At 40.9% G+C, this 25159-nt stretch overlaps 1 protein-coding gene and 1 long non-coding RNA gene across 2 annotated transcripts in view; both read left to right on the forward strand.

Annotated features, from left to right (window-relative positions):
- The first annotated feature begins 79 nt into the window (after nucleotides 1-79).
- LOC120593433 (uncharacterized) lies at nucleotides 80-11209 on the forward strand. The gene is made up of 2 exons (XR_005650365.1): nucleotides 80-1566; nucleotides 11124-11209. It is a non-coding gene; the product is annotated as an uncharacterized LOC120593433 (long non-coding RNA).
- A 6230-nt stretch (nucleotides 11210-17439) lies between these two features.
- Nucleotides 17440-25159, forward strand: part of MYO7B (myosin VIIB) — a 98372-nt gene continuing 90652 nt past the window's right edge. The window contains exon 1 of the mRNA XM_039851281.1: nucleotides 17440-17550. The gene's annotated coding sequence lies outside the window, so the exon portion shown is untranslated. The remainder of the gene's footprint in view (nucleotides 17551-25159) is intronic.

Below are 25159 nucleotides of genomic sequence, written 5' to 3' on the forward strand. Positions count from 1 at the left end.
GGCGCCGTCACCTGTCAACCGGCCAATGAGAAGACGCATCAGTAAGAAAGCACGACCTGGCCGGAAAGGAGACCCCTGGGAAAGCAGCCGGAGTTCTGACCTCAGTTCAGTACGTTCCTTGGAGTAAGGTGTTCTTTCCCCCGTGGTGATGATGTTACTTTATTGCTTCTGTGTCCGTGCCTTGTTTGAAGAACTTCTAAATTACTTTCCTAAAAATGAAGACCCGCTAAAATTACACTTTCCATCATTCCGCCAATTAACGATAGTTCCCTAGAGTAGCGAGGCTCTAGATTCCCGCCCTTCGTGCGGGAGGAAGTGGCGCGTTGCTCTCCGGTACTTGCAGTTGGAAGTCTAGGAAGCTATACGATGCTTTACCGACGTGACCAAAAAGGCCTCCTTTTAAGGCATTTGTCTTTCTATCTTGTTTTAAACAACTTAATTTACATCTTAAGCAGCCCTTTGATCAATAATAGGAAGTACAGGTTTTTGCTTCCAGAAAGTTTCCCTGGTAAAGAAGAGTGACATTGTTGAACATTACTTGAGCCCTATGCTCCCGAGAAAGGGGAATGGTTAAGAAACCTCAGTGTTCTGGGGAATGCCCACTGAAGAACACCCCTTCTCCCGATGACTTAGATAAAACTCTCCACAATTTTTCACGGCTCACATAAGACTGCAGATGACCCCTTTGTTTACCCGCGGCAAGGTCAGACAAAGACTCCGCTCCCTTTTTCCTAAGGGCAGACTGAGACTCCCCCCAACTTCCTATTCTTTGTATCGTGAATTATTAGCTGAGATTAGAGCTCTGTTCCCCTGAAACTAGCTAGATATGGAGATAAATATTCCAGTTCACCTGACTGAAACTTCTGATTACAAATTAGTCCCAACTATAAAACACCCCATCTTCCTCCCTATGAAAGTCTAAGGCAAAACCACCCTGCCTAGACACTCTGATCTTCATATTTAGGGTGCTCTCTCTATTGCAATACCCTGAATAAAATCCATTTCCTTACTTGTTCATTTTTGTCTCAAGCAAAGAGAAGAATGTTTTTGCCTTTTGATTGGAGGAGGGTTTGCGGAGGTATAAGTAAAGATTCTCCAGGAGGCGCAGATTTGCCGAAATGGGGCCTTTTGTTAGTTGGCAAGGGATACATCTTGAACTGGATTTCCAGGCATGCCTAGCCTACTGTAACGCCTCATTTGGTGCCCCACCTCGGAGTTGAGAAGAGATGTGGATTCTTCGATGCCAGCTATGTTGTAAATTGTGAGTGCCCTTAGTCAAGACACATCCCATCTTTGATAATCCTTGAACTGCTTGTTAGCCAGTCAGAATATGCTGTTAGAATACAGTTCTAGATTCCAGAAAAAGCCATGGGAAGAGAAAGAAGAGAGGGGGGGGTGTTTTTTTTTCTGGGAATACTCATTTTCTTGTAAGAGAGTTCATGGGCATTCCTTATAGTGGAAACTGCTTTGAAGTCCAAGTCTGCCCCTTCATCTGTGGGAATGACATCTTCTCAGGCTGTTGTGAGAATCAGAAGAGCAATGAATTAACAGGACCTGGAACCAAAGGTACAAAATTTAAATATTTACTTCCCTCCATTTGATACAAGAGACCCTAGGATCTAAGCTCTCTTCTTTAGAGAGTGGGTGAGATTGTGCTGTGTAAATATGGCAAGGCGAGTAGGGCAAAAGTCCAGGAAGAGGTTAAGTGAAAGGGAACCCAGGGCAAATCCTGCCAATAAAGATCTTGGAATCTCACCAGAGATACAAGACCAACGGCCATGCAAGTGATTGGGATACATGCTGCAATTACAAGAGGATAATTAGTGAATTTTAACATAAAGATTCGAACTGTCCTGGTCGTTTAGAGAATGGAGAGAAAGAAAACAACACACAGCCATGTGCTGAGCCCCAGAAGGCTGCAAAGAAGTTTTTGTACAAAGGAAGCCAACGATTTAGTGAGACAGGACGCACTTTTTGATATAAACATGGAGATTTAGTTAAAGCAATGTGCTTGTCAATGCAAACACAGCTCCAGAGCTTTTCCCCAGAGTCCCTTTTTCACCAGTTGGCTGTTCCTCAGGGCCCTAATAGAGAAATGCTGGAGCAGCACAGATGTGCCTTTCTGAGTATTGGCTGCCTTGCACTTTGAGGACTGCCATCTCGCCAGTCCCCATGGCTCTCTTCGGTCCCATCGCAGTTCTTCTGTGCTGGTGGTGGTGGTGATAGGCACACAGAAACAAGGCTGCTTTTCCCAACAAGGATGCCGAAGCCAGAGAAGAGGGAAAGGAGAGGTGAGCTTGCAGCAGTCTAGTACTCTCTTTCCTTTCACTGATAACACAGAGACATTGATTTTTCTTAAGTGAAAGCAAGATTTATTTGGCCACTCTTTTGAGACACTGTAACTTGCTGAACATGTTGGAGAATTTGAGGTTACACAATAAAAGAAACAGCCTGGCACTGGCAGAGCTGCAGACCAGGGGTTGAGAGCCCTGGGTTCTGAGCCAAACTCTAGGCTTATTGTGCTTGGTGAGCTAGAACAAGCTACCAGCCTTCTAAGGTTTCATTTTCACCATGTGTCAAATGAGGAAGTTGAATTAGATTTCAAAGCCCCTTCAGTTTCATTCTATGCAAGAAAAGCCAGGTCTCTAAGTCTGACTGTCCTTCTTGTGCTTGAGCCACTAGGGGGCTCTGCCAGTGAAGAAATAAATGAAACAAGTACTTTTTTTTTTTTGCTTTTTTTTTTTTACATTGAAATTTTTTTTGTCTTTATTGAAATATAATAGACAATTAGTTGCTTGTATTTACATTGTACAATTCAATGTTTTTTTCACTTATAGTTGGCATCCAATAATATACCAGTATCAGTTGTATAGAATAGTGATCTGAGATCCACATAACTCGCAAAGTGATCACCCCACTAAATCTAGTACCCCTCTTTTCCTTACATATTTATTACATTATTTACCATCTTCCCCATGCTACACTCTGCATCTCCATGTCTGTTTTTGCCCCTCCCATCTAATAGCCCTCAAAATATTCTTTATATCTATGAATTTATTTTCACTTTTGTTGTTGTTTATTTTGCTCTTTAGATTCCACATGTACATGAAATCATGTGATATTTGTCTTTCTCTACCCGACCCATTTCATTTAGTGCAATAACCTTAACTCTTTTCCATTTGAGGTACTTGTTGATAGGAATGTAGTTGTTATTCTTGTTTTTGGTATATGTTTTTTCTTAAAGAAGTCCCTCCAACATTTCCTGTAATACTGGCTTGGTGATGATAAATTCCTTTTGCTTATTTTTGTCTGGGAAGCTCTTTATCTGTCCTTCGACTCTAAGTGATAGCTTTGCTGGATAAAGTATTCTTGGTTGTAGATCCTAGGTTTTCATCACGTCGAATATTTTGTGCCAAGCCCTTCTGTTCTGCATAGTTTCTTTTAAGAAATCAGCTGCCAGTCTTATGGGCACTCCCTTGTAGGTAACTGCTTTTCTTTTGCTGCTTTTAATATTCTCTCTTTGTATATAAACTTTGGCATTTTAATTATGATGTGTCTTGGTGTGGGCCTCTTTGGGTTCCTGGTTTTTGAGATTCTCTAAGCTTCCTGGGGTTTTACATCTATTTCCTTCACCAGGTTAGGGAAGTTTTCCATCATTATTTCTTCAAATATATATTCAACTTCTTGTTCTCCCTCTTCAGGTATCCCTATGACATGGATATTTTTACCTTTAATAGAGTCCCGTAGGCTTCTTAAATTATTAATATAGTCTTGGCTTCTTTTTTCTTGACATTCTGATTGAGTGTCCTTGGCTTTCCCATTCTCTATATCTGTGGTTTGATCCTCTTCTTTATTCACTTTGTTTATTCCATATAATATACTTCTCATCTCATATAATGTGTTCTTCGTTTCTGACTGGTTCCCTTTTATAATTTCCATTTCGTTTCTATATTTTTTAACTCTTTGTTGAAGTTCTCATTGAATTCAGCTACACTTCCCATAAGTTCATTGAGCATCTTTATAACCAGTGTTTTGAACTCTGCATCTGTTAGATTGCTTGACTCCATTATTTCTTGATCTCTGTTCTGTTCTCTTATATGGTTTCTGCTTCTTTGTCTTCCCATTTTGGCTGCCTTTCTGTGTCTGTTTCTATGTACTAAGCAATGCTTCTAAGTCTCCTGGTCTTATTAGCATGGCTTTGCGTAGTAGGTGTCCAGTGGCACAGTCCTGAGAGGGGTTCAGCTGCAGGCCAAATTTAGCCCAAGCCTCTGCCCCTCTGAGACCAGCTATTAAGATTCAGCAAGCAATCCACACATACTCTGTTTATAGTTGCCTCAAGAGGCCTCACCAGAAACTGCAATCAGCGGCCACCAGTGTAAGACTAGGTACTGCTCAGCAAGGGGCATTTGACTCCCGAGACCAATCTCCAGGATACACCTGGGTGTGGCTTGGGTGGGGCTGTGAGTGGCGGGTGGTGGAGTTTCAGGGACTCCTCTGGGCAGAGCGACTTCTGTTATCCAGTTTGATGATGTCTCAGCTATGGCGGTGCTGCGTCTGAGCACTAGGATAGGGGAGGGCTCAACAGAGGAACAAGGGATACCACTGGCACTTCTGTACAGAGTGAGTCTCGCCTCAGCCCTCACTGGGTCAACTCAGTGTCCTCTCTTAAGTCCCTGCACAGCCAAACCAGCACTGTCGCTCAGAGCAAGCAGGTACATCACTGCAAAAGTCCACTCACAGACGCAGCCCCTTTAAGAGGTGTCTGCAGCCTCTGTCCCACTCAGCTGCTCAGGATCAGGCAGCCTCACGTCCTCGCCCCGTCCTACCTTCTTCCATTGTGTTGCAGGATTCTCGAACAGAGGGACGAGGCACCAAGGCTATAAGCAGGAAGCAGCGTTTATTGATGTTGGCACCAGCTCAGCGGTTTCTTATCCAAAGGTTGAGCCCCAACCATAACATAATGGTCAGTTTTATACAATCTTTACTATAGACAGTACAAGATATACTATAGATATTAATATAGGAAAGAGAACATAAGGAAAACGTTGATTGGCTGCCAAACTATAAGGAAACCAGCTTAATAGGTTAAGCGGATTTTTGGACTGCCATGTCAGAGAGTCCTGGGAAGCGGGGGTGCAGTCAGGAACTAACTCGTTTGAGCAGGACATGGTCAGGCAGAGTCAGGCTGCTACAGTTGCAGGGTGATTTCTTAGATTTTTCTATAGTTGTATGGCTTGTTCATCTAGATCCAAGGCTATTTTTCCTTGCTGTTTGCTCCTTGTTTCTATCACAACTTTGCTTTGGTCACCTGAGGGATGAATAGAGGCTCTATCATCTACGCCACTTTTTTTTCCGTTTAAACAAGTACGTTTTAAGCCTGCTCTCCTGGCTGTGCACATTCTCACATACCCTAGCCTGACAACTCACTAGGACTCCTGCAAAATTTGTTTGTAATACTGAAAACTGGGACTCACTTGCCCATTAATAGTGTATGATGAATCACTAAGCATCAGTACCATGGCACAGCACACAGCCACTAAAACAACTGAAGTGGATATTTATCTCTCAAATGGAAGGATGTCCAGAATATATTAAATGAAAAAAGTCATAGAATACTATAAATGGTATAACTTTATTTGTGTGAACACCCTAAACAGTGAACAGAAACCCAATCTAAGGATTCCTTAGTAAGTGTGAAGAGAAAAGGACTTTTGAAAAGCCACAGAAAATTGACAAATTTGACTACATAAAAATAAAAACTTTCAAAAGTGTGCATGGCAAAAACAATACACTATTAGCAAAATCAAAACATAAATGAATTAGAAATTTAAAAATTTTTTCGACTCCTATCATAGACCAAAGGCTTATCTCTCTAATGAACATAGAGAACTTAGAAGCCAATAAGACTAATAACTCAATAGAAAAGTGGGCAAAAGATATGACAATTTACAGAAGAGAAACTGTTAATGGTTCTAAGATACATGAAATGATATTCAACCTAAAATAAGATGAAAACAAATTAAATCATATTGAAATACTATTTTTCACTTCTCAGATTGCAAAAATCTGGTAACATCACATTGGTAAGGTCAAGGAAAGAGACCCTCTCATAAGATGATGGTGGGAGTATATTGGTACAGCCCTCTACAGAAAGCAGTTTGGAAATATTTATAAAAATTACAAATGTATATGCCCTTTGGCCCAGTAATTTCATGTCAGAAAATGTATTCTGCAAATATACTTCACCATGTACAGATGATGTATCTATAAAATTATTCATCGCATCACTATGTCCAAAATTGTGGAAATAACCTAAATGTCCAAACAGGAATTATCGCAAAATTATGATACATCTGTTATATAGCCATAAAAAAAATGAGGAAACTTCCTTATGTATTGATATAAAAAGATTTCTAAGCTAGATTCAGTGAAAAATGAAAAATGCGGAACAGTGTTAGAGTATGCCATCTTTTGTGAAAAGGAGAGAATAAAATATTTCTTGTTGCTTATATTTTTATTTTATTATATATTTTAAAAATTTGAAAATTGTATAAGAAAGAAAATGTTGGTTGTTGGGGAAAAGGGAGGATGGGGAAGAGGGTGAAAGTAAGCCTTTACCTCTTTTTGTAACACATAATTCTCTTGCTCCACACGATAACTTCTATTTGATTCTATTTAATTTTATCATGGCATATCAAATAAAATTCACAGCCCATTAATAGGTTACAGCCTATAATTTGAAAACTGAAAGTGCCAGTCTTTGATTACCAATGGTGTGAAAGCTACCTGGGCCAATTTGCCATGATCGAGACCAATCTCCAGACCTGACGATCGGGAAGAGATGTTTTTGGACTTCAATCTTGTCTTGTTTAAAAACCATAGATGTGTGTGCTGCCTTGAGCAAAGCCCTACTTCAATGCATAACTTCGTGTGTGTGTCTGAATAATTACTGTTTAAAAAAGAGTTCTGCATTTTTGTTTTAGTTTGCTTTTGTTTTGGTTTGACTTGGTGAGCTCCACATCACTGGAAGTGTGCAAGCAGAGAATGCTAGTGTGTCATAAAGGATTCAGCTTTGGGACCATAGTTTGACCAAGTTACCTTCACAGTCCTTATTTTTTAAACTATTTTTTATTGTGGTAAAGTATATCTAACATAAAACTTGCCACTTTAGCAATTTTTAAGTGTACAATTCAATGACATTACATTCTCAATGTTATGCAACTATTACCACTATTTATTTCCGAAATTTTTGATCACCCCACACAGAAACTCTGTACCCATTAAACAATAACTACCCATTTTTCCTTCCCCACAGCCCCTGGTTACTTATAATCTACTTTCTTTCTCAATGAATTTACCTATCTAGATATTCCATATAAGTGGAATGATAAACTATTTGTCCTTTTGTGACTGGTTTATTTCACTCAGCATATTTTTCAAGGTTCATCCATGCATCAATACCTTTTTCTTTTTTTATGGATAAATAATAATTCATTGTATGTTATATCACTATTTGTTTATCTATTCTTCTGTAATGGATGCTTCAATTGTTTCCACCTTTTGGCTACTGTGAATAATGCTGTTATGATAGCAAAATTGCAAGATACAAAATTAACACAAAAATTAGTTTTATTTCTATATACCAGTAATGAATGATCTAAAAAGAAACTTAAGAAAGCAACTCCACTTATAATAGCATAAAAAAGAATAAAATACTTAGGAATAAGTTTAACCAAGAAAGTGTAAAACTTGTGCACTGAAAACTACAAAACATTGCTAAAAGCAATTAAAGCAGATATAAATAAATATAGAGATATCTCATGTTTATGGAGTGGAACACTTAATATTATTAACATGACAATTCTACACAAAATGAACTATAGATTCAGTGCAATCCCTATCAAAATTCCAATGACTTCTATTTTCAGAAATAGAAAAACCCATTTTGAAATTCATATAGAATTTCAAAGGACTCTTAAAGAGTCAAAACAATGTTGAATTAGAACAAAGTTGGAGGACTCACACTCTGGTTTCAAATTTTACTGCAAAACTACATTAATCAAAACAGTATGGCATTGGTGTAAGGGTAGACATAGACCAATCAAATAGGATCAAGAGTCCAGAAAATAAACCCTCACATCTATGATCAACTGATTTTTGAGAGAAGCACCAAGACCATTCAATGAGTAAAGAACAATTCTTTCAACAAATGGTGCCGAGAAGACTGGATATCCACACACACAAAATAAAGCTGGACCCTTTATCTTACACCATATTATAAAAATTAACTCAAAATCGATCAATGACCTAAATGTAAGAGCTAAAACTATAAAACTTTAGGAGAACATAGAAGCAAATCTACATAACCTTGCATTTAGTGACAGTTTCTTAAATATAATACCAAAAGCATAGGCAACAAAAGAAAAATAAAGTAGACTTTATTAAAACTAAAAACTTCTCCTGCAAAGGAATGAAACTAGACTGTTGTCTATCACCACACACCAAAATTAACTTAAAATGGATTCAGGACCTGAATATAAGACCCGAAACAATAAAATGCATAGAAGAAAACATAGGAACAAAACTCAAAGACTTTGGACTTAAAGAGGATTTTATGAATTTGACCTCAAAGGCAAGGGAAGTAAAAACTAAAATAAATGAATGAGACTACATCAAACTAAAAAGCTTCTGCTCAGCAAAAGAAACCATCAACAAGGTAAAGGGACAATCATCCGAATGGGAAAATATATTTGCAAGCAACGCCTCCAAAAAGGGCTGAATATCCAAAATATACAAAGAACTCATATGACTCAATAGCAACAACAAAAAACCAAACGATTCAATAAAAAAATGGACAGAAGACCTGAAAAGACACTTCTCCCTAGAGGACATGCAAATGGCCAACAAATATATGAAAAGATTCTCAACATCGCTAGCTATAAGGGAAATGCAAATCAAAACCACAATGAGATACCATCTCACACCTATTAGAATAGCTGTAATCAACAGGACAAGTAATAACAAATGCTGGAGAGGATATAGAGAAAAAGGAACCCTCACACGCTGCTTGTGGGACTGCAAATTGGTATAGCCACTATGGAAAACAGTATGGAGGTTTCTCGAAAAGCTAAGAATTGATCTACCATATGATCCAGGAATCCCTCTACTGGGTATTTACCTCAAAGACTTGAAAACCCATATCTGAAAAGATATTTGCACACCGATGTTCATAGCAGCATTATTCACGGTGGCCAGGACATGGAAGCAACCGAAGTGTCCTATAATAGATAACTGGATAAAGAAGTTGTGGTACATATATAAAATGGACTATTACTCAGCCATAAGAAGAGATGAAATACTGCCATTTGCAACAACATGGATGGACCTTGAATAATCGTGCTAAGCGAAATAAGCCAGACAGAAAAAGTTGAAAATCACATGATATCACTTACATATGGGATATAAACCTAAAAGCACAAATGTACAGGACAAACAGACAGAGACTCAGGGAGATGGACAATAGACTAGTGGTTACCAGAGGATAGGGAGGAGTGGGGAAGAGGGAGGTAAGCGGGGTAAGGGGGATCAAATATGTGGTAACAGAAAGAAATCTAACTACGGGAGTTGAACACACAGTGTAAATATATATATGCCTTACTGTTAAAAAAAAAAAAAGGATCACTATCAAAAGAGTGAAAAGACAGCCCACAGAATGAGAATATTTTTGCAAATCATATATCTGATAAGGACTTAATATCTAGAATATAAGAACTCCTATGACACAATAACAATAGAGCAAACAACCCAATTCAAAAATGGGTAAAGGACTTGAATAGACATTAATGTAAAGAAGATACACAAGTGGCCAATAGTGCATGAAAAGATGCTCAGCATCATCTTACAAGAAAAATGCAAATCAAAGCCACAGTGAGATATCACTTCATACCAACTAGAATGACCATAGTAAAAATAGTAGGAACAAATGAATGTTGATGAAGATATGGAGAAATTAAAATCTTCATACAGTTGCTGGTGGGAAAGTAAAATTGTACAGCCACTGTGAAAAGTTTTGGCTCTTCCTCAAAAGGTTAGACATAGGATTATCATAAGACCCAACAGTTCTACTCCTTGGTATAGATTCCAAATAATTGAAAATGAGGGCACAAATGGATTCTTTATCTTTTAATACACTTAATTTTGGAATAATTTTAAATTTATAGAAAAGTTGAAAAACAGTATAGTTTCCATATATCTCTCATCCAGTTTCCCCTAATATTAGTGTCTTGAATTACCATTTGTCAAAACCAAGAAACCAACATACTATTAACAAAACTCTAAACTTTATTTGGATTTCAACAGTTTTTCTACTAATGTCTTTTTTTCTGTCCCAGAACCCCATCCAGGATACTACATTACATTTACTCATTATGTCTCTGTATTCTCCTCTGGCCTGTGACAGTTTCTCACACTTTCCTTGGTTTTCATGATCTTGAGAGTGTTGAGGCATCCTAGTCAGATACTTTGTCCCTTTCTTCAGTTTGCCTGATGTTTTTCTCATGATTAGACTAGAGTTATGGGTGTGGGAGAAGAATACAACAGAGGTGAAATACCCTTCTCAACACAGCAAATGAACATGACCTATAACAGGAGATATTTAACTTGATCACTTAATATGCTAGTCTATTGGGGCTACCATAAACAAATACCACAGACTGGGCAGCTTAAATGACAGGGATTTATTTTTTCACAGTTCTGGAAGCTGGAAGTCGAAGATCAATGTAGCAGCAGGGTTGGTTTCTGCAGAGGATTTTCTTCCTGGTTTGCAGATGGCCACCTCTCTCTCTGTCTTCACATGGTCCTTCCTCTGTGCATACCTGTCTTAACCTTATAAAGACACCAGTCAGGTTGGATTAGGGCCCATCCTAATGACTTCATTTAGGATGAAGTCTTAATTTCCTTTTAACGGCCCTAACTCCAAATATAGTACATTCTTAGGTACTGGGGAATAGGGCTTCAACATACAAATTTTGAGGGACACAATTCAGCCTGTAATTCTTGGTTAGAGTAGTGTTGCCTAGGTTTTAGTTTTTTCTAATATAAAATTACTGTTTTTCTTTTTCTAGACTTTATTCTTTGGAAGCAAGTCACTAAGTCCAGCCCGTAAGAGGAGATTGTGAAATTCTTTGATTAAAAACAATCAAACAAGCAAGCAGAGGATTCCCTGGCATGTTCTTTCCATTTGTCATGTGTGTGCGTGCACACGCACACTGAGGTATGGGGACTGTGTGAACTCTCCCTGCACCCTGAAACCCAGAATGAATTGCTACAGAGCAGAGGTTCGAAAACACCTGCCAAGCAAGTGGCTTAGTGGCCTGGCCAGTGGGCCAATGGAGTTCTACCACAGGCCACCTCAAGACCCTGGACTTCCTTTTGGCCCCAACAGTCTATTTGAAGAGAGTTTATATTCTTGGGTCTAGGTTTAACAGGAGATGCAAAACTGAAAATATGATTATATTCAAAGCAGATTTAAGAGAAAGGACTAGGGGTTGTAATCTTTAGTTTTAGGAACTATGCTAGGAAAAATAAGTTTATTTCAAAACTAGTTTAAAGTAGCAGTGAGTTTTCATGGACTGTTTGTCATTTTTTCCAGAGCTCTGGATAGTAAATACATACCAGCACTGAGAAAAAAATCCTGCCCTGCCCTGCCCTGCCCTGCCCTGTTTGCACAATTTGCTTACAGTTGGCCTGCAGTTCCTTCAGTCAGCAGGTGTGGGTGATAGCTCCTCTGCACCTGGCCAGCTTCAGATACCAGAATAGATGGGAAGGGCATTGCTCCTTCTTGCCCAGAAGGAACTACATTTTCATTGGACACACAAGCACTTATTCCTGAAACAATTATGGTTAAGATGGTATAATTACTGGAAGCTCATTCGTTACTCAGATTTATTGGTTTGGATCCTGGCTCTGTCACTTTCTAGCTGTGTGACCTTGGCCAAGTTACTTAACTTCTCCATGCTCCAACTTCCTCATCTGTAAATTGGGGATAATAGTTGTATTTATCTCATAGAGTTGTTTTATATATAAATAATGATTCCTGGGAGACAATATATACGATAATCATTATCCTTATTTTTATCAGGCACTGTGAAGATACAAAAAAGTCTAACATATGATTCTTGCCTTGAGAAGCTGACAATTTATCAAGAAGTCCTACTCTGAAAAAAATACATGCTAAGAAGTAAATTATGTGATTTAGTAACAAATGCCATAGGAATTAAAAGGAGGGTAGACTAGAGTGAACTGTAGCAGTCAGAGCCAGTTTCCTGGGAGAGGTGTATTGAGCTGGTATTAGGAATATAAAAGGCAATTTGGATGGGAGAGGGGTCATGTTTTAATCTGGTAGGTTAACTATTACAACAACACAACAAATTTCAGTGGTTTGACACAAAATGTTCATTTCTTGCTCTTGTAAATGGGCAGTGGGGTCAGTGGTGGGAGTGTAGGTGATACTCTATTCCCTGGAATCATTCAGAAATCCAGGCTCTTTCCATATTATGTCTCCACTGTTCCCTAGGGCCTCAGAATCCACTGCTAGATGCTCTGCATGCCACCAGTGAAAGAGAGGAGAGCAGTAGAGGATGGCACAGGGGGTTATAATGGGCCCAGTCTACAAGTGGTGCTTATTTCTTATCCTTGATGGGGAGGAATAAACTTTTCTCTCTCCTCAAGGTTCTCCTGGCCAATCTAATAGTCAAATAGACATGAGACAGATTAGTGAGAGAAAATAACCAAATTTAATACATATATGTTTATGGGAACCCTACATATATTAGAGAGTCAGAGACACCTCATGCAGTTCAGAGCTAGAAAGGGGCATTGAGGTATATAAGACATCCTGAGCTAGAGATGAGGTAATGATGAAGCCCCTTGGGGGCTTCAAAGATCATTGCAGGATGACAAGAAGAGCAGACCTTTAGTAAAAAGAAGTTTGCCCTGCTCTACAGATAATCAAAAAAAGTTACCTCTGATAATGTCTAAAGGGCAAGGCCTGTAATTCAAATTCTTCTAGGTAGTTAAGGGTGATGGGGCACAGAAGTTTCTCTTGAGCCTATGGCTAAAGTTGCCCTTAGCTCAAGGGCATACCACAGGGGCATGTCTTGGAGTGACTTATTCTGGACTCCAATATGTTCATTCTACAGCCACTCCTAACTTTAGGTGAGGCTGGAAAGAATGCCCCAGCTGTGGGACCAGGGAGAAAAAGAGACCGCTCTTGGTGCACATAGAACATTCCAGCCAGGGGTAGGAAATCCATCCTAATGCTTCTTTTCCCATGAAGCACTTAGCAATGCATCTCTCACCCTTAACCTCTCCCAAGAGCTAAACAAAGTATCATTATTACCATTAAAATCTGAACCATCAGCACCATGTACCTGGTTTGTTGAGTTTGTCACAATCAAGTTTTGCTTTCCCCTCCCATCACCTCAACCTCCCCAGAGCAATCAGATTAATCACCAGGATGCCATGGAGCCTGGTCATGGGACAGAGGCCCCTGTTGGCCTAGGTGTAAATGTCAGGGCCCAAGGCTCGGATTTATTCATTGGATTGCTTATAGCTCTTCAGCGAAGAGAAAGTGAGTCTTACATTTAGTGCCCCTAGTTTGCCCCTCCTGCTGCCTTGAACAAACCTCTGAGTGGGTTTCTCAGAGGGATTATGAAGATAAAGCACAATAAGAAATGAGTCATTTCTTCCTGGACTGAGATGGCCTCCCTGACCCATCAGGACTTTGGATCCAAGCTCCACCTAGTCTAACAATGTCTATCTCACAATTGCTGGTCCAGGCAGGATGAAATACTTGGGCTGGCCTGATGACATGGTCATTTTCTTGGCATGTCAGAACCAAGATCCTTTAGGGAGCACTAGGCCAATAGCCCCTTCTCTGGACCCTCCATGTCTTTTGAGCCATATCTTTCTGCCATTCAAGGAAGGAGTCATGGGGTCACCAATTCTAAGAGGACATCCATTCTGGCTCTTGCCGGCCTCCTCTTTCTTCCAGCCTCGATTGTACCTGGACTGATGAACTCTACATTGGTTCTCAAGTTGGAATGGTCTTGTCCCTTGGGAGACATTTGGTAATATTAGGAGACATTTTGATTGCACTACTGGGGAAGTGCATTTAGTAGGTGGAGGCCAGGGATGCTGTTAAACATTCTATGATGCACAGGACAGCTCCTCCCAACCCCAGAAAAGAATAATCTAGTCCAAAACATCAATAATGCCAAGATTGAGAAGCAAGCCCTGAGCTACATGATAGAACATGCCCTGTGATCAGCACTTTTGTACTGTGCACGCTCTGTTTCCAGAGAAGCAAGCAAACCCTGCTTCTTCCCAAGTATCCCTCTGCCCTTGCACCAGAGACCATGGAAATGGAAGAGAAAGGCCCTTCAGACCTTGAGCTGGAGTGAGCACGTTGGGGCAGCGCCTTCCCTGAAAATCTCTAAAAGTTGGGTGTCTCATCTATCCCTGGGTGTGGGGAAGAGGGAGCCAGCTTAGTTTGAGGGTTGGTGTGGTATAATGTAGTGCAATAAGCACCGGCCTTGGAGTTAGGTTGATCTCCATTCAAATATGCCCCACCACTTTTAGCGGTGTGATCTAAGCAACTTTCTTAATCTCTTTGGTTTTGACTTCCTTACTTTTAGCTGTGTGACCTAAGCAAGTTTCTTAACCTCTTTGGTTTTGACCTCCTTACTGTGAAATGAGGATAACACTCCTAATTTGTAGGGTTTTGATGAGAGTTGAATGAGATGGCATGTACAAAGAGCCCAGCACACTGAAGGCACTCATTAAATGCTAGTTCTAACTCTAAAATTCTCTAAAGCAGGAGTCCCAAACCCTCCGGGCTGTAGACCTGTACCAGTCCATGGCCTATTAGGAACCAAGCCACACAGTAGGAGGTGAGAGGCAGGCAAATGAGCGCAGCCATCCCCCAGCGCTAGCATCACTGCCTCAGCTCCACCTCAGATCATCAGGCATTAGATTCTCATAGGAGCACCGGTCCCTGGTGCCAAAAAGATTGAGGACCACTGCTCTAAAGAGTAGTTCAGTGACAGAGATTTATGCTTATTGTTGTGCTATTTTATAGCATTAATGAATAGCTTGGCTGCTGTAGTCTAGATGGGAAGATAAGAACCACTAGGAATCAAGGAAATTCAGGTCACTCTATAATGTGTTGGTAGAGCTGAAATGAAATCCTCGCTATTCTCTGTTTTGGTTGCTATAACAATGCTACAATAGGCTCCATCATTGGACAAGGATGAAATAAAACCTATGTTGTTTCATGGAGACATTTTGTCTCAGCTCAGAAACATTTTTACAGGTTAGCAGAATATTCACACCTTGAAGAGAACCGTGGAAGTAGCATTAAGCTGTGAGAGAGTGAAATTTGGTTACAGGTGTGACAGGGAAAAGCCTGTCCTGACTGCTCCCAGCCCCTCTTCTTGATTTCCAGGGCTCGTGGCACCTCAGCAGTGGAAAACCTAAGGCTCTAAGAGAACTGCCCCTCTGAGCCTCACCAACTCACACAAAAGTCAGGCCAGTTCCTTGTAAGTATGTGTATACCTGTTGTCAGAGAGAGGACTTGATGTGCCACTTGAGAAAGGTTAGCAACAAAATGTTCATGCCCCTTGTTTCAATCAGTTCCCTTCTTGAATATTCCTGTAATGACATAATGCAAATATGCTGTGAGTACACACTTTTCATTGCATTGTTGTAGATGACAGCAAAGAATTGGATGCGTCCTGATGTCTATGCAGGGAGGATGGTCACAAAATGATGGAGCGCTTGTAGGATGGACTATCATGCTATCTTTAAAGACTCGTGACTAAAGTTTGGTACAGTGTAAGAAAATGCTTATGATATAATGTCAAATGTAAAAAGAAGCAGGATACAAGTTTATAGGTATCTGAGATGTACTTCTATTAAATTTTGCTTAAGACAGGCTCTGAATAGAGAACTGTTATAATTTTTTTTTGTTGTTCTACACAGATATTGTGTCCCACAAATTTTTTTTTTCACAAGGGCAATGCCAGAGGGCCATAGAGAACCCAGTCTGGTGCCTGGAGTCCCAGGGTAAGGAGCTCACCATTTCTGAAGCTGCTAAGAGCAACAGTGTCAATACTGTGGGAGTGAAATTGTATCTTTCTAAACCAGAGAAGCCATGTGCCATATGAAGCCCACAAAAAGCAAGTGTTGGCCCAGAAACTGGGTGAGTTTTTTGGGGATAGGAGGCTAGTTGGAGATAGGGCAAAATCTGAGCACAGTGCTCCTGGTTGGGAGCAGGTAGAGGCTGGATGAAAAGCTCAGAGAACAGCTTCTTCCATAGGCTCTTCATTAAGGCATCTCCCAACTGCTTCCCTACCTTCGTCATAGATGGTAGGTTATAAGAAACAGAAACTCTTTCAAGCTGTCTCAACAAAAGGAGTGTTTAGCAGAAGGAAGCTGGGGACTTTGCAGAGCCCCTCCTCACCCTACCCACTAGAAGCATAGGAAATTCTCAGGCAATGGTGGCCTCTGCCTCACTCCAGGGTGACACATGGCCTCCACCTCAGCGGCTCTTCTCTCTCTCCCACCAGCACTTGGTTCCTGTTCCCAAAAGAGTCCCGAGGTCAGGGTTGCCACCCTGCCATGGCCTCAACTCTATCTAAAAATGGAAACTAGCTCCCACACCTCTGCCTGCAGTTCTCAGTCCCTTCTGCATCCCAGGAAAAACAAGGAACCTGATTATCCACCTGTAGGACCACCGAGGCCTCTCTTCACCCAAGGAAAGGCTTGCAGTGAGCAAGTGTCTTCAAAGCACTCATCATCGCACTTCCAGGCACTGCCCATGCCCTCCCATCTGGCCTCTCCCAGGGCATGCTGCCTGATACCCTTCCCTTAGGAAGGGCCTGTATTTGCCTCACAGTGAAAATCTGCCGTTCATTCAAGTCCCAGCCCAAGCCAGTCCCCTCTGCTCCCAGGGACTCTACTGAGAATCTAGTTGCCCAATAGCCTTTAACTCTGTTATAAAGCTTCCTGACTAGCAGGTGTCTCCTGTGTGTGTGCCTCAAGTTAGGACTTGGGTGCTTGCGAGTAGAGCTCCTGTTGTTGGCTTCCTTAGAGTCCCCATGATACCTTGGAAGATGCTGAACTTCCTGGATGATCAGCAGATTGTCACCACGGATTTCACTGATGGCCAGCAACAGGCATGTGAGTGTAAACTTTAATGGTCTGTGGGGACTCTCTGCTGAAGAGGCCAGGGTTAAAGATCAGAGCGCTGCGAGGCTCTGCTCGCTGGGGCTGCAAGAGGAGCCTTGTGGGAGTGGATATGCCTAGGGCCCAAGGACAAAGTCCTGTAATAAATTACGTGGGCCCAGAATGCTTAGCCATTTCCTCCTGGAGCCCTTCTGCCTCTCCCGCCTCTCCCTTATTCTCCCATACACTCTGAGTTCTGGCATTGCTCTTTCAGAGTGCCTGGGTGGAAAGGAAGGGAATCAGACAGACCCCAGTCCTGACAAGGTAAAGGAGCACCTGGGGCCTTCTCTGTCTGTCAGATATACCTGGTCTACAGGCCTACCTCCTGACAGCTGGGAGGATGGGAGGAGTGGGTCACCTCTTCGGGGTGGGGGAAGGGTTGCTGGACAAGTAGCAGATTGGGAGATGCAGACATAGGGAAGTGCTGTAGAGCTCACTTGGAGATCAGGTAGGACAGGCCTGTGAAGTAGAGAGCTGGAGATTCCCTTTAAGAGTCTGGAAAACAGAAACCCCAGCCCAGGGTCTTGGTCAGTCAAGCTGAGGGCCAGCCTAAGGGACCGCAGAAGAGGGAGAAGAAGCTGTTCTGGCCCTCTGCTCCAGGAAGGCAGACTCACTGGCGGAAGGGAATAGCAGGAGGCCCTGAGCCCAGCAGTCTCCTCAGAGTAGAAAGACCTCACCATAGGATCAGGAGACATGGAAATATCCCAGGTGCTGCTGACTGGGCACCTGGCTGACGCAGGCTGTGCCACATGAGCCATCTCAGTGCATACTCTCAGCACAGTGGTGTTAGTGCCTCCATTTCATGAATAAGGAGACTGAGGACCGTTGAAGTTGAGGTGCCCGCAGAAAGGAGCAGAACTGGTGCTTGACTCTAAAGCCTGGGCCTGTCTCCCTGGACAATTGTGGATGATCGAGTTGGTTACCTCTGGAAGGCCTGGGCCCCAGGATGAGGCAGGCCCCTGCCTGCCTGGTCTCAAAGCCTCTTCTGGATGGGCTATTGGTTGTTGGGATAAGGAATGACTGAGGGGAGGCCACTACTATGGACTCCCAGGGCTGTCTTACCTGAGCTGTCAGCATGGTGGGCATTCATGGGAAATTTGAGACAGACATTTGAGACGGGATTGGCCAACGTCAGACTCCTGGTAGGTGTGAGAGCCCATCCCCAGTATCCTAAATTGGGTGTGTTTGTTCTTTACCACTAGTCCTCTTCCTCAGGTCCCATCCTATAACTCTAACCCATAAACCCCCTGAACTCAGTTCAGGATTTTAGTTTGAAGAATATTCAAACTTTGTGTAGGGCTCTCTGGGCCTGGAGCACACCCCTAAAGGACAATTCAAGTCCCACTACTTCCTGCAGGAGGCTTTCCCCAATGCCTGAACCACTGAGAGCCTGCTGGGGCACCCAAGGCCTTCCTCTTGGGGGACCTACTCCCTGTGTGTCTGTCTTAGGCTCTGCTGCATCCTTAGCACTGGTGGGTCTTGGGGTGCTCAGCTTTGGGGAGAAGTGACAGTAGGGAACAGCATTTCTCAGTTACCTAGTTGCGTTTATATAACTTCATGCTCTTCATGTCTTCCAAAGGCCCTTGCTTCTACATTCTCACTCAGTCCACATCACAGTTCTTGGGAAGAAAGAACAGTACATTTTTCACAAAGGGGGACAGTGAGACGAAGTAGGGAAAATGCTTTGCCCAAGACCACTGGACTGTGAGCACCTTAGGAGCACAGGCTGGATCTCCTCAAGATTTCTCTGTCTCCTTGTTTTTATTACACCCATCCAAGGCATGGCAAAGAACAGACATCTGGCAAATCTATGTTCAGTAAAGGAGTGGAGTAGTCTGTAGCAGAAGTAAAGTTGGGAATAAGGTCAACTTTCTAATCCAGTGCCATTTTAGACTCTCTGTCTACCTCCTTAGTAATTAAGCAGCAGGTGTCATGTTCCTTTATTGCAGTGGGGTGAGGTGAGGCTGTACAAAGGAAAACTGGCCCAACAAGGGACACAGGCAATGCTTTGTCACCCCTCAAGGGTAGGGGCTACCTCTGGGCTGGCATCCCATAGACTAGAGTCTCAATGTTGGTTTTGCTCCTTAGTCTCCGGGCTCCTTATCTATGAGGTGGGATGTCTCCATGGGTTTGTGTGTGGCTTAAATGAGAGGATCTAGAAAAAGTGCCCTGCACACCACATGGCACACAGACCCCTGCCCACTCTGGTCCCTCCTAGTCTGAGCAACACTTTGATATTCTCCCCAGCTCCACCTCCCCACTCGCCTTTCAGCATTTTCTTACCCACTCTCCCATACTTCAGTTCAACGATGCTCCAGAAACACTTGTTAATGGTGTAGCTTTAGACTCCCAGCAACTCTGGGAACCAAAAGGGCTTTGGGAAACAGTGCAGCACACTGACTCCCATGGGCTCAGCCATACTGACCTGCCTTAGGGTTAGACAAGGGGGCCTGAGCTAAAAAGAAGACATCTCACTCCCAAGGAGGAGGAACTTGCAAATTCCCCAGGACTTTGCCTCAGGGACAATGCTTCACCTGCCTTCCTGGGATGAAAGGAAAAGCCATTTCCCCGTTGGCCATCCATCCATCTGCTCACCCACCCATCCATCTATCTACCCATCTGCCTGCCCATCCATCCACCCACCCATTCACCCACCCACTTATCCTCCATCCATCCATCTATCCACCCACCCACCCATCTATCCATCTATTCACTCACTCATCCATCTATCTATCCATCTATCCACCCATCGATCTATTCATTCAGCAAACATGTCCTGAGCCCCTACTGGGATGAACAAGGTATAGTTCTGCTCTTAAGTTTCTCACAAGTATAGGAGAGACATTCAATGATACATCAAAATGGGGGTAAGTGTGAGATAGAAAATTTCATCTCCTGTGTGTGAGGATGTCTGCACCTGTGTGTGCACATGTGGGCATGTGTACGTGTTCCTTCCACATTCATATTAATCAAATACAGAGACACAGATCAAGGTGAGAGAGAATGTGGGGTATTTCAGGAATTACATGAAATTCAGTGCAACTTGGAGGGAAGAAGTGAGATACAAGGTAGGCTGACAAGGTTATGACCCTGAAAGATCTTAAATACCATAAAGATATGGCACACTCTTAGCTGTGGAGATGCATGACATGGCCAATGTTTTTGCATCTTTTAAAGATAACTTGGTTGTTGGAATGGAAGATGATTTTTGGAGAGCCCAGCAGAAGCAAGTCTGCCTGGGAGGCTTCCATTCTCCCAAGTGAAGGATGAGAGGGGACTAAGGGGTGGTAAGGAAGGGAGAGAGCCTCTAGTTTTTCTTTTCTTTTTTTAATTAAATTTATTGGGGTAAAATTGATTAATACAATTATGTAATTTTCAGGTGTACATTATAATTTAACATCTGTATATTCTCTTGTGTATTTACCACCCAAAGACCAGTTTCCTTCAGCTACCATATATTTGATCCCTTTTACCCACTTCACCTTCCCCCTTACCCCCCTATATTACTCCATCTACCTTCCCCTTCCTCTCCCACTCCCTACCCTCTGATAACCAGTAGTCAATGGTCCATGTCCATGAGTCTCTATTTGTTTGTCCTGTTCCTTTGTTGCTTTTAGGTTTATATTCCACATATAAGTGATATCATGTGATTTTCAACTTTTTCTCTCTGGCTTATTTCATTCAGCATGATTATCTCGAGGTCCATCCAGGTTGTCGCAAATGGCTGTATTTCATCTCTTCTTATGGCTGAGTAATATTTTTATTTTATATATGTACCACATTTTATATATGTACTACATCCATTTTATATATATACCACAGCTTCTTTATCCAGTCATCTATCATAGGGCACTTTGGTTGCTTCTATGTCCTGGCCACCGTGAATAATGCTGCTATGAACATCGGTGAGCAAATATCATTTCAGATATGGGTTTTCAAGTCTTTGCAGTAAATATCCAGTAGAGGGATTGCTGGATCATATGGTAGATCAATTCTTAGTTTTTTGAGGAACCTCCATACTGTTTTCTATAGTGGCTGTACCAATTTGCAGTCCCACCAGCAGTGTATGAGGGTTCCTTTTTCTCTGCATCTTCTCCAGCATTTGTTATTACTTGTCCTGTTGATTATAGCCATTCTAACAGGTGTGAGATGGTATCTCACTGTGGTTTTGATTTGCATTTCCCTTATAGCTAGCGATGTTGAGCATCTGTTCATATGTTTATTGGCCCTTTGTATGTCCTCTGGGGAGAAGTATCTGTTCAGGTCCTCTGCCCATTTTTTAATTGAATCGTTTGTTTTTTGTTGTTGTTGTTATTGATTTGTATGAGTTCTTTGTATATTTCGGATATTAGGCCCTTATCGGAGGCATTGCTTGCAAATATATATTCCCATTTGGATGGGTGTCTCTTTACCTTGTTGATGGTTTCTTTTGCTGAGCAGAAGCTTTTTAGTTTGATGTAGCCCCATTCGTTTATTTTTGCTTTTACTTCCCTTGCCTTTGAGGTCAAATTCATAAAATCCTCTTTAAGTCCAAGGTCCTTGAGTTTTGTTCCTATGTTTTCTTCTATGCATTTTATTGTTTCTTTTTATTGGGTCTTTTATTCAGGTCTTTAATCCACTTTGAGTTAATTGTGGTATGTGGTGATAGACAACAGTCTAGTTTCATTCTTTTGCAGGTGGCTTTCCAGTTTTCCCAGCACCATTTATTGATGAGGCTTTCCTTTCTCCACTGTATGTTTTTGACTTTTTTCTCAAAAATCATTTGCCCGTATAAACATGGGTTTACTTCTGGACTTTCATTTCTGTTCCGCTGATCCGTGTGTCTCTTTTTCTGCCAATACCATGCTGTTTTAATTACTGTCACTTTGTAATATAATTTGAAGTTGGGCAGAGTGATGCCTCCAGCCTCTTTCTTTTTTTCTCAGGATGGCTTGGGAAATTCAGGGTCTTTTGTGCTTCCATGCGCATCTGATGATTTTTTGTTCTATTTCTTTAAAAAATGCCGATGGAATATTGATGGGGAATGCATTAAATCTGTGCAATGCTTTAGGTAATATGGTTATTTTAACTATGTCGATTCTTCCAATCCAAGAACACGGAATATCTTTCCATTTCTTTGTATCTGCTTCGATTTCTTTTAATAGAGTCTTGTAGTTTTCATTATATAGGTCCTTCACATGTTTTGTTAAGTTTATTCCTAGGTATTTGATTCTTTTTGTTGCAATTGCGAAAGGAATTATTTTTTCCACTTCTTTTTCTGACACTTCGTTGTTAGAGTATAGGAACGCTATGAAGTTTTGAACGTTGATTTTGTAACCAGAAACTTTACTGTATTTGCTTATTGTTTCTAGTAGTGTTCTTGTGGAGTCTTTAGGATTTTCTATATAGAGAATCATGTCATCTGCAAACAGTGACAGTTCAACTTCTTTGTTTCCTATTTGGATGCCTTTTATATCTTTCTCTTGTCTGATTGCACTCGCTAGGACTTCCAATGTTATATTGAATAACAGTGGCGATAGTGGACAGCCTTGTCTTGTTCCTAATCTTAGAGGGAAGATTTTAAGGTTTTCACCATTAAGTATAATGTTGGCTGAAGATTTGTCATTGATGGCCTTTATTATGTTAAGGTACTTTCCTTCTATACTGATTTTGTGAAGTGTTTTGATAATAAATGGATGCTGTATCTCGTCAAAGGGTTTTTCTGCATCTATCGATATGATCATATGATTCATATTTTTTAATTTGTTTATGTGATGTATCCCATTAATTGATTCATGTATGTTGAACCATCCCTGTTCCCCTAGGATGAAGCCCACCTGATCGTGGTGTATAATCTTTTTAAAATGTTGCTATATTCGGTTTGCTAGTATCTTATTTAGGATTTTTGCATCTGTGTTCGTGAGAGATACTGGTCTGTAGTTTTCTTTTTTTGTGTGTTATCTTTACCAGGTTTCGGTATCAGGATAATATTGGCCTCATAAAATGAGTTGGGAAGTATTGCCTCCTCTTTGAATTTTTGGAAGAGTTTGAGGAAAATAGGTATTAAATCTTCTTTGAATGTTTGGTAGGATTCACTGGTGAAGACATCTGGTCCTGGAGTTTTACTTTTTGGTAGGTTTTTGATGATCATTTTAATTTCCATACTGCTGATTGGTCTATTTAGATTTTCCAGTTCTTCTTAATTCAGTCTTGGAAGATTGTATTTTCCCAAGTACTGGTCCATTTCTTCTAGGTTATTATATTTGGTGTTATATACTTTTTCATAGTATTATTGCATGATCCTTTGTATTTCTGCGATGTCTGTCATAATTTCCTCTCTTCCATCCCTGATTTGGTTTATTTGTGTCCTTTCTCTTTTTTCTTTAGTGAGTCTAGGCAGGGGTTTGTCAATTTTATTAATCTTCTCAAAGAACCAGCTCTTCATTGCATTTATTTTCTCTATTTTTTTTTCAATTTTATATATTTCTGCTCTAATTTTGATAATTTCTTTCCTAATGACTTTAGGCTTCATTTGTTCTTCCTTTTCTAGTTTTTAAAGATGAAGCGATAGGTTGTTTATTTGGGCTCGTTCTTGTTTTTGGAGGTAGGCCTATAATGATATGAACTTTCCTCTTATGACAGCTTTTGCCGTGTCCCAAAAGTTTTGGTATGTTGTACTATCGTTATCATTCATTTCTATATATCTCTTGATCTCTCTTTTTATTTCTTCTCTGATTCAATTATTCTTCAGTAGCATGTTGTTTAACCTCCATGTATTTGTGGTTCTTCCTGCTTTCTTTTTGCAGTTGATTTCTAATTTCAAAGCATTATGATCAGAGAATATGGTTGGTATGATCTCAACCCTCTTATATTTGTTGAGGCTATCTCTGTGTCCCAGTATGTGGTCAATTCTTGAGAATGTTCCATGTGCACTAGAGATGAATGTATAAGCAGCTGTTTGGGGATGGAAGGCTCTGTAAATGTCAATTACCTCCCGTTCTAATGTGTTATTTAAGGATGTTATTTCCTTATTGATTTTCTGTTGGATGATCTGTCCATATCCGACATATCCGACAGTGGGGTATTTAGGTCCCCTACTACGATAGTGTTTTGGTCTGTTTCTCCCTTTAGTTCTGTTAGTAATTGCTTTATATATTTCAGGTATAGATGTTAATAATTGTTATGTCTTCTTGGTGCATGATTCTCTTTATTATTATGAAGTGTTTCTCACTATTTTTCTTTACCTTTTTTATTTTGAAGTCTAGTTCGTCCAATATTAGTACCGCTACTCTCGCTTTTCTCTGAATGCCGTTTGCTTGAAATATCATTTTCCATCCTTTCACTTTGAGTCTATATTTTTCTTTGGAGCTGAGATGTGTCTCCTGGAGGCAGCATATGGTTGGATTTTGTTTTTTGATCCATTCTGCACCTCTGTGCCTTTTTATTGATGAGTTCAGTCCATTTACATTTAGGGTGATTATTGAAATATGAGATCTTCTTATAGCCATTTTATCTTTTTGCTTTCTGGTAGCTCGATGTTTCCTTTGCTTCCTTGTCCTTGTGTTTCTGTTTTCTTTATTTTGATTGGTTTTTGTGGGTTTTGCCTCTGGTTCTTCTTGTTTTATGTTATATATTTCAGCTCTGAATCTTTGGTATGTGGTTACCATTATGAATATGGAAAGGATAGTTATATATATATTCGTGCATTTTCTTCTGCGCGTGGCTTATCTCCATTTCCCTTTGTGAATTTGGATCTTTGAATCCTCTCCTTTTTAGTCATTGTTGTCTCAATTTGTCCCTATGTATGCTGAACATTCATTGCTATCTTGTTATAACAATTACTTCTTATTATTTAAGTTATAATGCCCTGCTCTTAATAAAGGTTGCACTCCTC

The sequence above is a fragment of the Pteropus medius genome, unplaced genomic scaffold (assembly GCF_902729225.1).
Source record: "Pteropus medius unplaced genomic scaffold, Ma_sr-lr_union100, whole genome shotgun sequence".
Taxonomy (NCBI): Eukaryota; Metazoa; Chordata; class Mammalia; order Chiroptera; family Pteropodidae; genus Pteropus; species Pteropus medius.